The 13,828-nt window shown below is 38.8% G+C and overlaps 2 long non-coding RNA genes across 4 annotated transcripts; one reads left to right on the top strand and one right to left on the bottom strand.

Moving 5' to 3' along the window:
- Nucleotides 1–6,275: 6,275 nt before the first annotated feature.
- On the top strand, nt 6,276–7,697 carry LOC138906360 (uncharacterized). 3 transcript variants are annotated; one of them, XR_011413624.1, is made up of 4 exons: nt 6,276–6,394; nt 6,631–6,839; nt 7,312–7,380; nt 7,675–7,697. It is a non-coding gene; the product is annotated as an uncharacterized lncRNA (long non-coding RNA). The 3 variants fall into 3 exon arrangements; XR_011413623.1 differs by lacking the exon at nt 7,675–7,697 and having other exon boundaries at nt 7,312–7,422; XR_011413625.1 differs by lacking the exons at nt 7,312–7,380; nt 7,675–7,697 and adding an exon at nt 7,130–7,171.
- On the bottom strand, nt 6,780–12,567 carry LOC138906361 (uncharacterized). Its single transcript, XR_011413626.1, has 2 exons — nt 7,887–12,567; nt 6,780–7,746 (listed from the first exon to the last, which is right to left on the bottom strand). It is a non-coding gene; the product is annotated as an uncharacterized lncRNA (long non-coding RNA).
- Between the last annotated feature and the right edge of the window lie 1,261 nt (nt 12,568–13,828).

Genomic DNA, 13,828 nt, shown 5'->3' with positions numbered 1-13,828 from the left:
ATTGGAGATAGCAAGGTAGTTGTTTGGCGATCGCAGCCCCTGCTCTTCTCCCTCTTATCTTCCTCTAGTTGTATTTAGCTATTTTTTTAGGCTGAGTTGGCCTTGATATTGTTAGACAGATTGTAGTAGATGCTCATGACTAGTGATACCCCGATGTCGGGCTTTTCTTTTCCGCACTTCTGTTTTCTTTGATTTGAACTCCTTAATTGAAGGTTTTATGTTAAATAGTATTGAAATTATCTTTGAAATGAAAATATCGGTTTGTTTGGAAATGAGTCGGCTTGCCTAGTTCCACGATAGGCATCATCACGACAGATTAGGTTTTTGGGTCGTGACAGATTGGTATCAAAGCCTAGGTTACATAGGTCTCACGAGTCATAAGCGGGTTTAGTAGAGTCTTGCGGATCGGTATGGAGACGTCTGTACTTATCTTCGAGAGGCTGCATAACCTTTAGGAAACTCCACATTCTTGAATTCTTGTCGTGCAAATCTGTTGATTCTAGTAACTAAACATCTGTTGTTTCATTCTCTCACGGATGGTGAGGACTCGTACTACCGGTCAGGAGGGCCAGCCACCAGTACTACCAGCCAGGGCCGCGAGAGGCTGAGGCCGCGGTAGAGGCCGTGGTAGGGGTAGAGGTGCAGCCCGTACAACAGCTGGGGCAGTACCTGCAGATCCACCAGTTGTCCCAGATCAGGACCAGGTTCCAGTTGTTGATGCACCAGCTCAGGCACCACCTGTGCCTATTGTGATTCCAGGCCTTCAGGAGGCCCTAGCTCAGATTCTAACAGCGTGTACTGGCCTTGCTCAGGCGGTCTCTATTTCTACATCTGTAGCCACTTCTCATGCCAGGGGAGGCACTCAGACTCCTGTCGCTCGCACACCCGAGCAGGTTATTCAGGGACTTCAGACATCGGAGGCACTACCAGCCCAGCCAATTATAGTTTCTCAGGATTATGTGGTTCCTGCTATGCCTGAGGATGATCAGCGTAGGTTGGAGAGGTTTGGGAGACTCCATCCACCACCTTTCAGTGGCACAGAGAGAGAGGATGCTCAGGACTTTTTGGGCAAGTGTCAGAGGATACTCCGTACTGCTGGTATTTTGGAGACTTGTGGGGTCTCATTAACTACCTTTCAATTTTCTAGGGCTGCATTCAGATGGTAGGAGACTTACGAGAGGAGTAGGCCTGTTGGCGCAGCACCCCTTACTTGGCAGCAGTTCTCCGTGGTCGTTTTGGAGAAGTTCGTGCCTCGATCCCACAGAGAGGAGCTGCGCAGACAGTTTGAGCGGCTTCACCAGGGTGATATGTCTGTGACACAGTATGAGATGCGGTTCTTCGAGTTGGCCCGTCATGCGATCTGGTTGGTTCCCACAGAAAGGGAATGGGTCATGAGGTTTATTGATGGTCTCACTTATCAGCTACAGTTGCTCATGACCAGAGAGAGGGTTTCGGGTGCTACTTTTGATAAGGTTGTCGACATTGCTCTGCAGATTGAGATGGTTCCCGGTCAGGAGAGGGTTGAGAGGGAGGCCAAGAGGCTTCGTGGTTAGGGTGGATTCAGCGGTGCTCCTTTTGGGGGTCAGTTCCAGCACGGTAGAGGTCGTCATTTCAGGCAGGCTCAGTCAGCTCGGCCATTTAATCGGGGTGCATCATTTGGCCATGGTTCTCACAGTTCTCATCAGGGCCACTAATAACTTAGTGCCCTTCTAGTTCAGAGTTTGTCCCGTGCTCCACCTGTTCAGGGCTCTTCCATGCCAGGTTCTTCTACCAGTCATCCCGGTGCTAGGGGTTCCCTTAAGTTTCCACTGCCAGCACCAGGGAGTTGTTTTGAGTGTGGGGAGCTTGGGCATATGTGGAGGCAGTGTCCTCGTCACCATGGAGGTCTATCTCAGCAGAGGAGTCAGCCTCCGACTACAACACCAGTTACATCACCACCCGCCCAGTCAGCTCGGGGTGGAGGTCAGTCAGCTAGGGGTCGTCCTAGAGGGGGAGGCAGATCAGAGGGTGGTCTGGCCCGTTTCTATACCCTCCCTACCAGACCAGATGCTATTGCTTCAGATGCTGTGATTACAGGTATTGTCTCAGTTTGTCACAGAGATGCCTCAGTATTATTTGACCCCGGTTCCACGTATTCATATGTTTCCTCGTATTTTGCCCATTTTCTGGATATGCCCCGTGAGTCCTTAGTTTCATCTGTACATGTATCTACTCTTGTGGGCGATACTATTATTGTGAACCGCGTATATCGGTCATGTGTGGTGACTATTGGGGGTCTGGAGACCCAAGCGGATCTATTGTTGCTCAGTATGGTTGACTTTGATGTGATATTGGGTATGGATTGGTTATCTCCATGTCACGCTGTTCTAGATTGTCACGCTAAGACAGTGACGTTAGCTATGTCAGGAATTTCGAGGGTTGAGTGGAGCGGTTCTGTAGATTATGTACCAAGTAGGGTGATTTCATATTTGAAGGCTCAACGCATGGTTGAGAAGGGTTGCCTATCTTATTTGGCTTTTGTGAGGGATGTTAGTGCAGAGACTCCTGTCATTGAATCTGTTCCGGTGGTGCGTGATTTTTCGGATGTGTTTCCTGCAGACCTGTCGGGCATGCCGCCTGACAGGGATATTAACTTTGGTATTGATTTGGTGCCGGGCACTCAGCCCATTTCTATTCCACCGTATCGAATGGCACCGGCGGAGTTGAAGGAATTGAAAGAACAGCTTCAGGAACTCATTGATTAGGGGTTTATTCGGCCTAGTGTGTCACCTTGGGGTGCACCAGTTCTATTTGTGCAAAAGAAGGATGGTTCCATGAGAATATGTATTTATTACAGGCAGTTGAGCAAGGTCACAGTCAAGAACAAGTATCCTTTGCCTCGTATTGATGATTTATTCGACCAACTTCAAGGAGCGAGGGTGTTCTCCAAGATCGATTTGAGGTCCGGTTATCACCAACTGAAGATTCGGGATTCAGATATTCTTAAGACATCTTTCAGGACCCGATATGGCCATTATGAGCTCTTGGTGATATCTTTTGGGCTGACCAATGCCCCAGCAGTGTTCATGCATTTGATGAACAGTGTATTCCACCCCCATTTGGACTCATTCGTCGTTGTATTCATTGATTGTCACACCTTCTTTTTCCCGAGGGGGATAGGGGAATAAGGAGTTTTTCCAATTAAAGTGACATAATTCGAAATGAGATTATTTATTATTCAGAGTCGCCACTTGGAATAATTTATGGTGTCCCAAGTCACCGGTTTATTTTGTAATCCCAAATCGAGAAAATTGGCTCTATTTTTTATGGTTTGCGAACAGAAAAGATCGGGTAAGAAATTCTGTTAATCCGGGAGAAGGTGTGGGGCACTTCCGAGTTCCTTGCTTTTAGTACGGTCGCTCAACTATTAATAATTGGCCTAATTATCTGATTTAATACATATTTAAATCTTATTGTGCATTTTTAAGTTCTAACCGCTTTTAATTATTTATGGAATTTGTTTGAACAAGTCGCAATGTCGCAACTCATTTGTTTTGTACACATTGCAAACCATGTCACGTGAAACGCACCCGCGATCTACAACATGTTAATTTTATTATTATTTGAAGTTATGATCAAGTCACGTGAAACGCACACTCGAATTGGGGATTACGTATCATGACTATGCCACGAGAATCGTACCCATAGTCACGATGATTTTATTACGTGCTTAGAGCAAACTACGAGGTTTAAAATATATGTTGTCTAGATTTGAGACGAGTGTGAGGCCAAGAGTTATGGATATGATGTTGTTGGAAAGAAATGTGATTTTAAACATTGAGATCACTTTTTTGGAAGAACTTGAATGTCCAAAGAATAAAGAATGCCTCACAATTGACAATTAACTAATACAGACATAGATTTTACAAGATGAGATAGTCGGCTAGAATTTAAACACAAAAGGCATACATGTAAAACATGCGGATTAAATTAATGTCACTCACAACTCAGTCTGGACGGCGAGAAATTTGAAGCTTAATTCATGATAATTCAAGGATAAACTCATGGCCCATTTTTAATCAAGCTCTAACCAATCCAAGTAAACTTATCCAAACCCCACAGTCCAGTAGCGCTAAAATCTCACAAATCTTTAATTTCTAACAAGCAATACATGGCTCCGATATCTTCATAACTAGATTATGCCCATGGCCTACTTCAATTACCTTTGTAACAGTATAATAACCTTTGAATTGGATTGGTTAATAAGTAATAATTTAAGCATGACTAATGAAATCCAAAATAATATCTACAAAGTAACGTGCATTCTTACCATAATTAAACATTTAGATATAGTAACAATATTCATAAGAAGAATAACTTTATTTACCAACCATACATCAATTTAAGGAGAATAAGCTGACAAGAGAAAGAATAGAAGTGGGCCTTAAATAATCTTTCAATTGACGAAAATTTCCAGCAAATTACAACGGACAGAATAACGCAGCTACGAGCAAAATTTGAAACGGCGGTCGAACTCGAACGGAATCACGGACCACACCTCGAACGTACTTCGAACGGCAACCTCACTTTAACTCGTTTGGGAATTATGTGATGATGTTGTGCACTAGAGGGATCCATTAATGCATAATTATCTCTCTCTAAACAGCTTAATAACAATTTTAGAGCTTGAAACTGACCAATCCTCCAAACTGGTTTAATTTTGGGTGTTTCGGTAAGACAAAAGATAGGATTAAACTAAGAACTATTGAATAGAAGCAGAAGACAAATTTGAATTGTAAAAGAAAGGAAATCCCCCCCTCCCCCCTTCTTTCGCTGCTGCTTTCCAATTCCCTTTCCCCTTCCTTTGTTCCCTTAATCTCCCCTCCATTCCTTTTTCTTTCACTCTTTGCTTTCTTTTGTTTTGTGCAGGTTGCGGGTGTTAGGAGTCTTTTGGGGGGGGGGGGGGGGTGTCGCTGGCTAGGGAGTGTAGGGATTAGGTTTTTATTTGTGAAAGAATTGGCTTTTATGTGGTAGGGTAAATGAGTATGGGCCATTGGATTAGATTAAATGAAAGGCTATGATTAAGGGAGGGGTTTTATGGGTGAGAAAAGGGTTTGGACTAAAAGGAATTGGGAAGAATGGTCATTTGTCTTGCTGGGCCACTAAAATCCAAAAATAAGCTCCCAATTGGTCCAAATTCAATTCTCTCATTGAATAAAAATAAAAATAAAAATACTACCAAAATATACTAATTAATCTTAGTTAATAAGAATAAATTATTAAAGTTATATATATAAAAATAAAAATATTTTTATTATTTTTTTAAATGTTATAAATATTATAAAATACTAATAAGCTAAAAAACCGTTATAAACTATTTTTGTGTTTTTTTTAAAACTTATGTTTTATAATTTAAAACTAAAAGTTGACTAAAATCCTATTAAAAATAAAAATAAGTAAATATTTTTAAAAGTTGCGCGGGTCAAAAATTACGTGCTTATAGCTGCCCCTCTTTGCTTGGAAACATGCAGAGTTTTCGGAGCAAAGAACAATAAGCAACGTAATTGATTTATGACCCGATGCTTATTCAACACGAAACAAAGATTGATAAAAGATTGTGACCGAGCCCTGGTATCTGAGCTGCCTACATATCCTTGGTTATAAAGGAATTAGGCCACGTGTAGTTCAGAACTGAATGGAGTGATGTAGTGTGTGGAGAGGATGAGAGAGTCGAGTGAGGTACCGTTTCGTCGAGGTTCCAGTCCGCGGTCTTGTTATTACATCAAAATCAAAAACGGAAAAGACTAACTAAGTCTGTCAGCTATGAGTTACAAGATTCCTATCTATAAGTCTTCTGAAGCTTGATCTTGAATCTTGAATGGTTCTTCATGCAGACTTTTGATTTGAACCCTGATGCTTGCTAGCTGCAGGTGCAGATTCATCTTCTTTGGCTTCTTCGGATCAAGACCGGACATGCAGTGCTCGTGACTTCAGCCATGTCTTGAGCAGTTCACATCTTTCATCGGCTTCTGTATTTTGGATTCACTTCTCTTTTTTTTTTTTCTTTTCTTTTATTCTGGATTGAAACTTCTTCCTTTGGTCATCTCGGACTGTCGACTCGCATTCTTGAGGCGAGCTTCTGCTACTTCTAACTTGAATTGAATTCTGAAATGACTTCCCTTGTTCTTCAGGTGGGTGTCTGCAACTGACTTGAAACTTGAAATGAATTCCCTCATTCTCCAGGTGGGCGCCTGCTACTACAGCAAAACGGAAACAACAAAAGAAAACTTTTCTGCCCCAGTTTACACTAGGAAGATTTGTGAGTTATTAGCAGAACTATAAATCACCTATGCTATTGATGAAGGATGCAATGATGAGAGTAAAATTAAAGACTCGACTAGGATGTGCGTCTCCTGTGAGTAAAACCAAGAAAATTTAGACTAGCAAATGCGTCTGCTAACAAAATTAGGAAGTGCGTCTCCTAGGGGCGAAATCTTAATTTAGGAAGTGCGTCTCCTAAAAGTATATCCTGAAAGACCCAGATTAGGAAGTGTGTCTCCTAGGGGTGAAACCTTTAACCTAAAATTAGGAAGTGCGTCTCCTAAAGAAATAAAAATCTGAAAAAACCAAACTAGGAAGTGTGTCTTCTAGATTTGAGATTGAGCTTGAGGAAAACTATAAACTAAGCTTGACTAAACTAAAAACTGGCCCTATTCTCCAGGCGGGACCCCTAATTTCAAGAAAACTAAAGATTGATAACTTAAGAAAACTAAAAATTGACCTTCTTTTTTTAAAAAAAAAAATCCAGACTTCCCTTTTTTTTTAAAATTATTATCCTAGGAGAAAATTTATCAGACTAGGTTTTAATCTTAGGAGAAAGATTCATCAGACTAAGACTTCTATCCTAGGAGAAAGTTCATCAAACTAAGACTTCGATCCTAGGAAAAAAATTCATCAGACTAAGACTTTGTATCCGAGGAGAAAATTCATCAGACTAGGTCCTTTTTTTTGTTATCTTAGGAGAAAGATTTATCAGACTAAGATTTCTATCCTAGGAGAAAGTTTATCAGACTAGGTCTTTTTTTATTATCTTAGGAGAAAGATTCATCAGATTAAGACATTTATCCTAGGAGAAAATTCATCAGAGTAGGTTTTCTATCTTAGGAGAAGGATTCATCAGACTAAGATTTTGTTATCTTAGGAGAAAGATTCATCAGACTAAGATTTTTATCCTAGGAGAAAGTTCATCAGACTAGGCCTTTTTTTTATTATCTTAGGAGAAAGATTCATCAGACTAAGACGTTTATCCTAGGAGAAAATCCATCAGACTAGGTTTTCTATCTTAGGAGAAAGATTCATCAGACTAAGATTTTGATCCTAGGAGAAAGTTCATCAGACTAGGTCCTTTTTTTTTGTTATCTTAGGAGAAAGATTCATCAGACTAAGATATCTATCCTAGGAGAAAATTCATCAGACTAGGTTCTCTATCTTAGGAGAAAAATTCATCAGACTAAGATTTCTATCCTAGGAGAAAATTCATCAGACTAGGTTCTCTATCTTAGGAGAAAGATTCATTGGACTATGATTTTGATCCTAGGAGAAAGTTCATCAGACTAGGTCCTTTTTTTTTGTTATCTTAGGAGAAAGATTCATCAGACTAAGATTTCTATCCTAGGAGAAAATTCATCAGACTAGGTTTTCTATCTTAGGAGAAAAATTCATCAGATTAAGATTTTGATCCTAGGAGAAAGTTCATCAGACTAGGTCCTTTTTTTTGTTATCTTAGGAGAAAGATTCATCAGACTAAGATTTCTATCTTAGGAGAAAGTTCATCAGACTAAGATTTCTATCTTAGGAGAAAGTTCATCAGACTGGGTCTTCTATCTTAGGAGAAAGATTCATCAGACTAAGTTTTCTTATCTTAGGAGAAAGATTCATTAGACTAAGATTTCGATCCTAGGAGAAAATTCATCAGACTAGGTCTTTTTTTTTGTTATCTTAGGAAAAAGATTCATCAGACTAAGATTTCTATCCTAGGAGAAAATTTATCAGTTTTAAAAGTGGTGATCGGTTTGTGGCCTTGAGTCTTGGGCAGCTTGGCTTTTGCTCAATCAGCTTGAGTCAGTTTCGAGAGACATTTTACTCTACATCAACCCTGATTGTTTCACACCCAGTACCATTTGTATTTGTGGCTCAGTCAGCCTTATCTCAAAAAAGAGATTTCTTTTCTTGGATAACCTTTTCTGATATCTTGAATGGCTTTGCTTTTGGAGCAATTTGTCTGTCAGAGAGAATCACAACTGGTAAGAGCCTTTTGCACGATGTGCACACTTCATAGTCATTGTTCGGTACTACAGAGAATCTCTGATTAACCTTGAGGTTATCTTTGCTTGCTTTACCCGAATAGGCGGACAAGAGTCTTTTGGGGGGGAAGCCTTTGCATGAATCCTCAATGCATGTTGACTGTAAAAACTGAGTGTGCTGGCCAAATTTACTTTGTGCAACTGAAAAGCTGGTAGCAGATTTTGAAATCATTTCTTTCTTGTTTTGACAAGGACTGACTCAGAGTGAAGGACACAGTTATGTAAAGAAATAAGTATTAACAAGAAATGCCCCTATCAGAAGGACAAAAGGAAGAGTTTTTTTTTCTTTTTCTTTTTTTTTTCTTTTTATTTTGCGGTAACTAGCCTTAATGATCATGACATGCATTTTGGACTTAATGGCCGATCTACCAAACTAATCCAATCTTTCCTTTTACCATTCTTATGACCTTTGAAGTCGGGCTTGCTCATGCCAATCCTTTGCATCAACTTCATGACTCACTTTCGACTAGTGGTGCCCCGAGGGGTTTTCACCAACAAGTCTCTCTCATTTATTCATCTCTGCTTACCGTCGTCTTACAGTGCCCGTGAGGGTTTTTACTAGTAAGACTCTCTTTTTTTTTTGTGAGCAACTTGATAGTGTTCTATGTCGTGTGACAACTGCTGCTCTTTGCATGCGTCTCTTGGCATTCTTGAAGGCATATCGGGAGGTCTTTATTTGGAAGGTTTTTGGATAGGATTGGAAAGAAGGGTCGGCGTGGAGGCTCTAAGTAGACTCAATATGATGGGTTGTACACTTTACAACTCTTGGAATCGACTCTTTCAAAAGTGAAATAAAATGTTTGCCCCAGTTTCTGATACTGGGGATTTTTATTTTTTTTTTGAATTCTTATTTGGTTGGACCGAACCGTGTAAGGCTGCCTACGTATCCTTTTTTTAAAGGAATCAGGTCTAACGTAGTTCAAACATCTGACCTAACTAAATTTTTTCATCTTTTTTTTTGTCTTTTTTTTTTCTTTTTCTTTTTTTTTTTCAAAACAAGCTGCCCCGACTTTTATTTTCTGGGGGCATGGGCCTTTGACTTTTTTTTTTTTTTTTTTTACTTGAACTTTCTAAGAGTTGCCCCAATTTGTACTATTGGGGCATGGACTTTTATTTTATTTTTGTTTTTTGACTTTTGACTCAAAATTTGATTCCAAAAGAGGGTGGTCAAAGGAAATAATACAGGCTCAAAAAGGGTAACAAATGGTATAAAGTATTTGGGTAGCAGAAAAAGGGCCTCCCAGCCTCGAGAATGCCAATCATATTAGTCCTTCACAATTACAACATTGATGAACATGTCTGTCTTCTTGGGTCTTTTTCAGTGTAAAGCTGTATGAGCAATACTTTCCTCACAATGAATAACCCCTATAAATTTGGATGACTTTTTATTGGGTTTTCTCTTAATGTAGAAGATTTATTTTGCCACTAAACTGATCCATTTCAAGTTGTCTGAAATACACCTTCTTTTGAAAACACTTTGTCTTTTAGTGCTACACAGACTTCAACCCGTCCGATCATCCTTAAGCCTGATCTCCTCAATGATTCAAGAGGTAGAGATCCTTAACTATTATGAGCATGACTGATTTTGTTCCATGTAAACTTGGTTCATGCTTATTTTCCAAATGTTTCATGTCTCTATTCATCTTCAAAAGTGTCTCTATCTCACGTTTATCTAATTCAAGACTAAATTAGTTTTATAAGGTCTGGCCAAAATTTTTGCATGCATGTCATGTCACTAGAACTAGTAAAAAGAATTATGCAAAAAAAATGGACACCAAATGACTAACTACTTTTTATTGAATAAAGGATAGCAGGGTTCAATCACAAAAAGAAGAAGAAAAGACGACAAAATAAGCTATCATGGCCAAAAGAGGAGTGACTTTCCAGTTACTAAGCGGCATCTTAGCCACATTCGCACATCAGCATTACTACGGCATTTAACCATGTTGATTGTTTTGGATTCAACACTCAAATTTTGACAATCACCCCGAGCAGGCCATGTCCTATTGCTCAAATCTGGTAAAGTTAACCCCACATTTGCCTCCATTTTTGATTTTTCACCGCCAAATTGGCTACTCGCCTTTTCGTGACCTTAGATCAACAACAATGGTGCTTGTTCCATTGGTTGAGAAGATGCTTTTATTTCCGAGAGATCTTGGATTGTTTTTGTGACTTGCCATCGCAAAACAACAAACCGACCACCTTTGACTAGCTTTTATTTCAAAACAACAAGCATGTTAGAATAAACGCTCTTTTTTTCCTTTTTCTCTTTTTTTTTCTTTTTATTTTTTTTTTAAATCATTCGATCGAACCTGATGTGGGTTGCCTACGTATCATGTTGGAACATGAATCAGATATTGTGTAGTTCGAAAAAATCAGGAATAAAGGAAATAAACTAACTCTTTTTTTGAATTTTGGATGTTTTTTTTTGTTGGAAATTTTTGAAAAGAAAGACTTCTAAAGAAGAAAGAAAATATTTTTCTTTGAATTTTGATTTTTTTTTCGTAGAAAGACTTCTAAAGAAGAAAAAAAAAATATTTATGAATTTTGTTTTGATTTTCTTTTTCGAATGAAAGACTTCTAAAAAGAAAGAAAATATTTTTGGTTTTAAATTTTTTTATTTGGAATTTTTTAAGGAAAGACTTCTAAGGAAGAAATTAAAAGAAAATATTTTTGGATTTTTTGAAAATTGGGGGCCGGAACCGATGAAGTTTGCCTACGTATCTCACATCCGATAAGAATCAAACCCGCGTAGTTCGTCCAGTTTTTCAGGATCGGGGAAAATGTCATTTTTGAAAATTTGGACTCATTTGCGACAACCTTTTAAAAATTCGGCAGAGTTTCAAGATCTTTTTTCTTCTTTTTTTTTCAAATACCGGTATTTTCAGGAATCGAGTCAATTTTCTCTCTCCTATTTTTCTTGATTTTCTTTTCCTATTCTAGAATCCAATCAACATGCAAGTCAAACAAACAAATATACAAGTAGCACGTAAGATGTATCAGGATGGTCTTTTAATTTGGGGTACACCTGTCCTAGAAGGACCCAACCCCTGTGTTGAATCCCCAAAGTCAAATGCACGTGATGCAAACAAGCGTATCTACTAGGGATCCGGTATAAGGTTATGTTATTCTAGATTTTAAACCTGGGTGTATTGTTCTAGACCTGGCTTACCCGAGCGAATAACTCGAGCGAGGGGGCAACATACCGGGAACCAAAAGGCCATCCGACTTTGTAACTGATCCGATCCTCGTTCTAAAATTATTGATATGACACTCTAACAGAAAAGAAGCCACGCCAGCGTGCGCTTCCCAGAAGATTTAGAAGACTCAGAGAGAAGAAGGGTGTCGTAACAGTTTATATACAGTTCACAGAATATCAAAGCGGTAAATGAGCGGCAATTAGCACATTAGGCCCAAATACGTAATATCAGACAATCACAAGAAAACCAAGCATAACAGTTATTCTAAGCTCGAATTCTGAACCCTAAACCAGAAGTTCTGGGTTCTTTTTCCCCAGCAGAGTCGCCAAAGCTGTCACACCTCCTTTTTCCCGATGGGGATAGGGAAATAGGGAGTTTTTTCAATTAAAGTGACATAATTCGAAATAAGATTATTTATTTATTCACAGTCTCCACTTGAAATAATTTATGGTGTCACAAGTCACCGGTTTATTTTGTAATCCCAAATCGGGAAAATTGGCTCTATTTTTTATGGTTTGCGAACAGAAAAGATCGGGTAAGAAATTCTGTTAATCCGGGAGAAGGTGTGGGGCACTTCCGAGTTCCTTGCTTTTAGTACGGTCGCTCAACTATTAATAATTGGCCTAATTATCTGATTTAATACATATTTAAATCTTATTGTGCATTTTTAAGTTCTAACCGCTTTTAATTATTTATGGAATTTGTTTGAACAAGTCGCAATGTCGCAACTCGTTTGTTTTGTACACATTGCAAACCATGTCACGTGAAACGCACCCGCGATCTACAACATGTTAATTTTATTATTATTTGAAGTTATGATCAAGTCACGTGAAACGCACACTCGAATTGGGGATTACGTATCATGACTATGCCACGAGAATCGTACCCATAGTCACGATGATTTTATTACGTGCTTAGAGCAAACTACGAGGTTTAAAATATATGTTGTCTAGATTTGAGACGAGTGTGAGGCCAAGAGTTATGGATATGATGTTGTTGGAAAGAAATGTGATTTTAAACATTGAGATCACTTTTTTGGAAGAACTTAAATGTCCAAAGAATAAAGAATGCCTCACAATTGACAATTAACTAATACAGACATAGATTTTACAAGATGAGATAGTCGGCTAGAATTTAAACACAAAAGGCATACATGTAAAACATGCGGATTAAATTAATGTCACTCACAACTCAGTCTGGACGGCGAGAAATTTGAAGCTTAATTCATGATAATCCAAGGATAAACTCATGGCCCATTTTTAATCAAGCTCTAACCAATCCAAGTAAACTTATACAAACCCCACAACCCAGTAGCGCTAAAATCTCACAAATCTTTAATTTCTAACAAGCAATGCATGGCTCCGATATCTTCATAACTAGATTATGCCCATGGCCTACTTCAATTACCTTTGTAACAGTATAATAACCTTTAAAGTGGATTGGTTAATAAGTACTAATTTAAGCATGACTAATGAAATCCAAAATAATATCTACAGAGTAACGTGCATTCTTACCATAATTAAACATTTAGATACAGTAACAACATTCATAAGAAGAATAACTTTATTTAACAACCATACATCAATTTAAGGAGAATAAGCTGACAAGAGAAAGAATAGAAGTGGACCTTAAATAATCTTTCAATTGACGAAAATGTCCAGCAAATTACAACGGACAGAATAACGCAGCTACGAGCAAAATTTGAAATGGCGGTCGAACTCGAACGGAATCACGGACCACACCTCGAACGTACTTCGAACGGCAACCTCACTTTAACTCGTTTGGGAATTTGGTGATGATGTTGTGAACTAGAGGGATCCATTAATGCATAATAATCTCTCTTTGAACATCTTAATAACAATTTTAGAGCTTGAAACTGACCAATCCTCCAAACTGGTTTAATTTTGGGTGCTTCGGTAAGACAAATGACAGGAGTAAACTAAGAACTGTTGAATAGAATCAGAAGACAAATTTGAATTTCAAAGGAAAGGAAATCCCCCCCCCCCCTCTTTTGTTGCTGATTTCCAATTCTCTTTCCCCTTCCTTTGTTCCCTTAATCTCCCCTTCGTTCCTTTTTCTTTCACTCTTTGCCTTCTTTTTTTTTTTTTGTGAAGGTTGCGGCTGTTAGGAGTCTTTGTGGGTGGGGGGAGGGGTGTAGCTGGCTAGGGAGTGTAGGGATTAGGTTTTTATTTGTGAAAGAATTGGCTTTTATGTTGTAGGGTAAAGGAGTATGGGCCATTGGATTAGATTAATTGAAAGGCTATGATTAAGGGAGGGGTTTTATGG

The sequence above is a fragment of the Nicotiana tomentosiformis genome, chromosome 2 (assembly GCF_000390325.3).
Source record: "Nicotiana tomentosiformis chromosome 2, ASM39032v3, whole genome shotgun sequence".
In the NCBI taxonomy this organism is placed as follows: Eukaryota; Viridiplantae; Streptophyta; class Magnoliopsida; order Solanales; family Solanaceae; genus Nicotiana; species Nicotiana tomentosiformis.
Note: the sequence above shows the minus strand (reverse complement) of the source record. Positions and strands in the feature narration are given on the sequence as shown.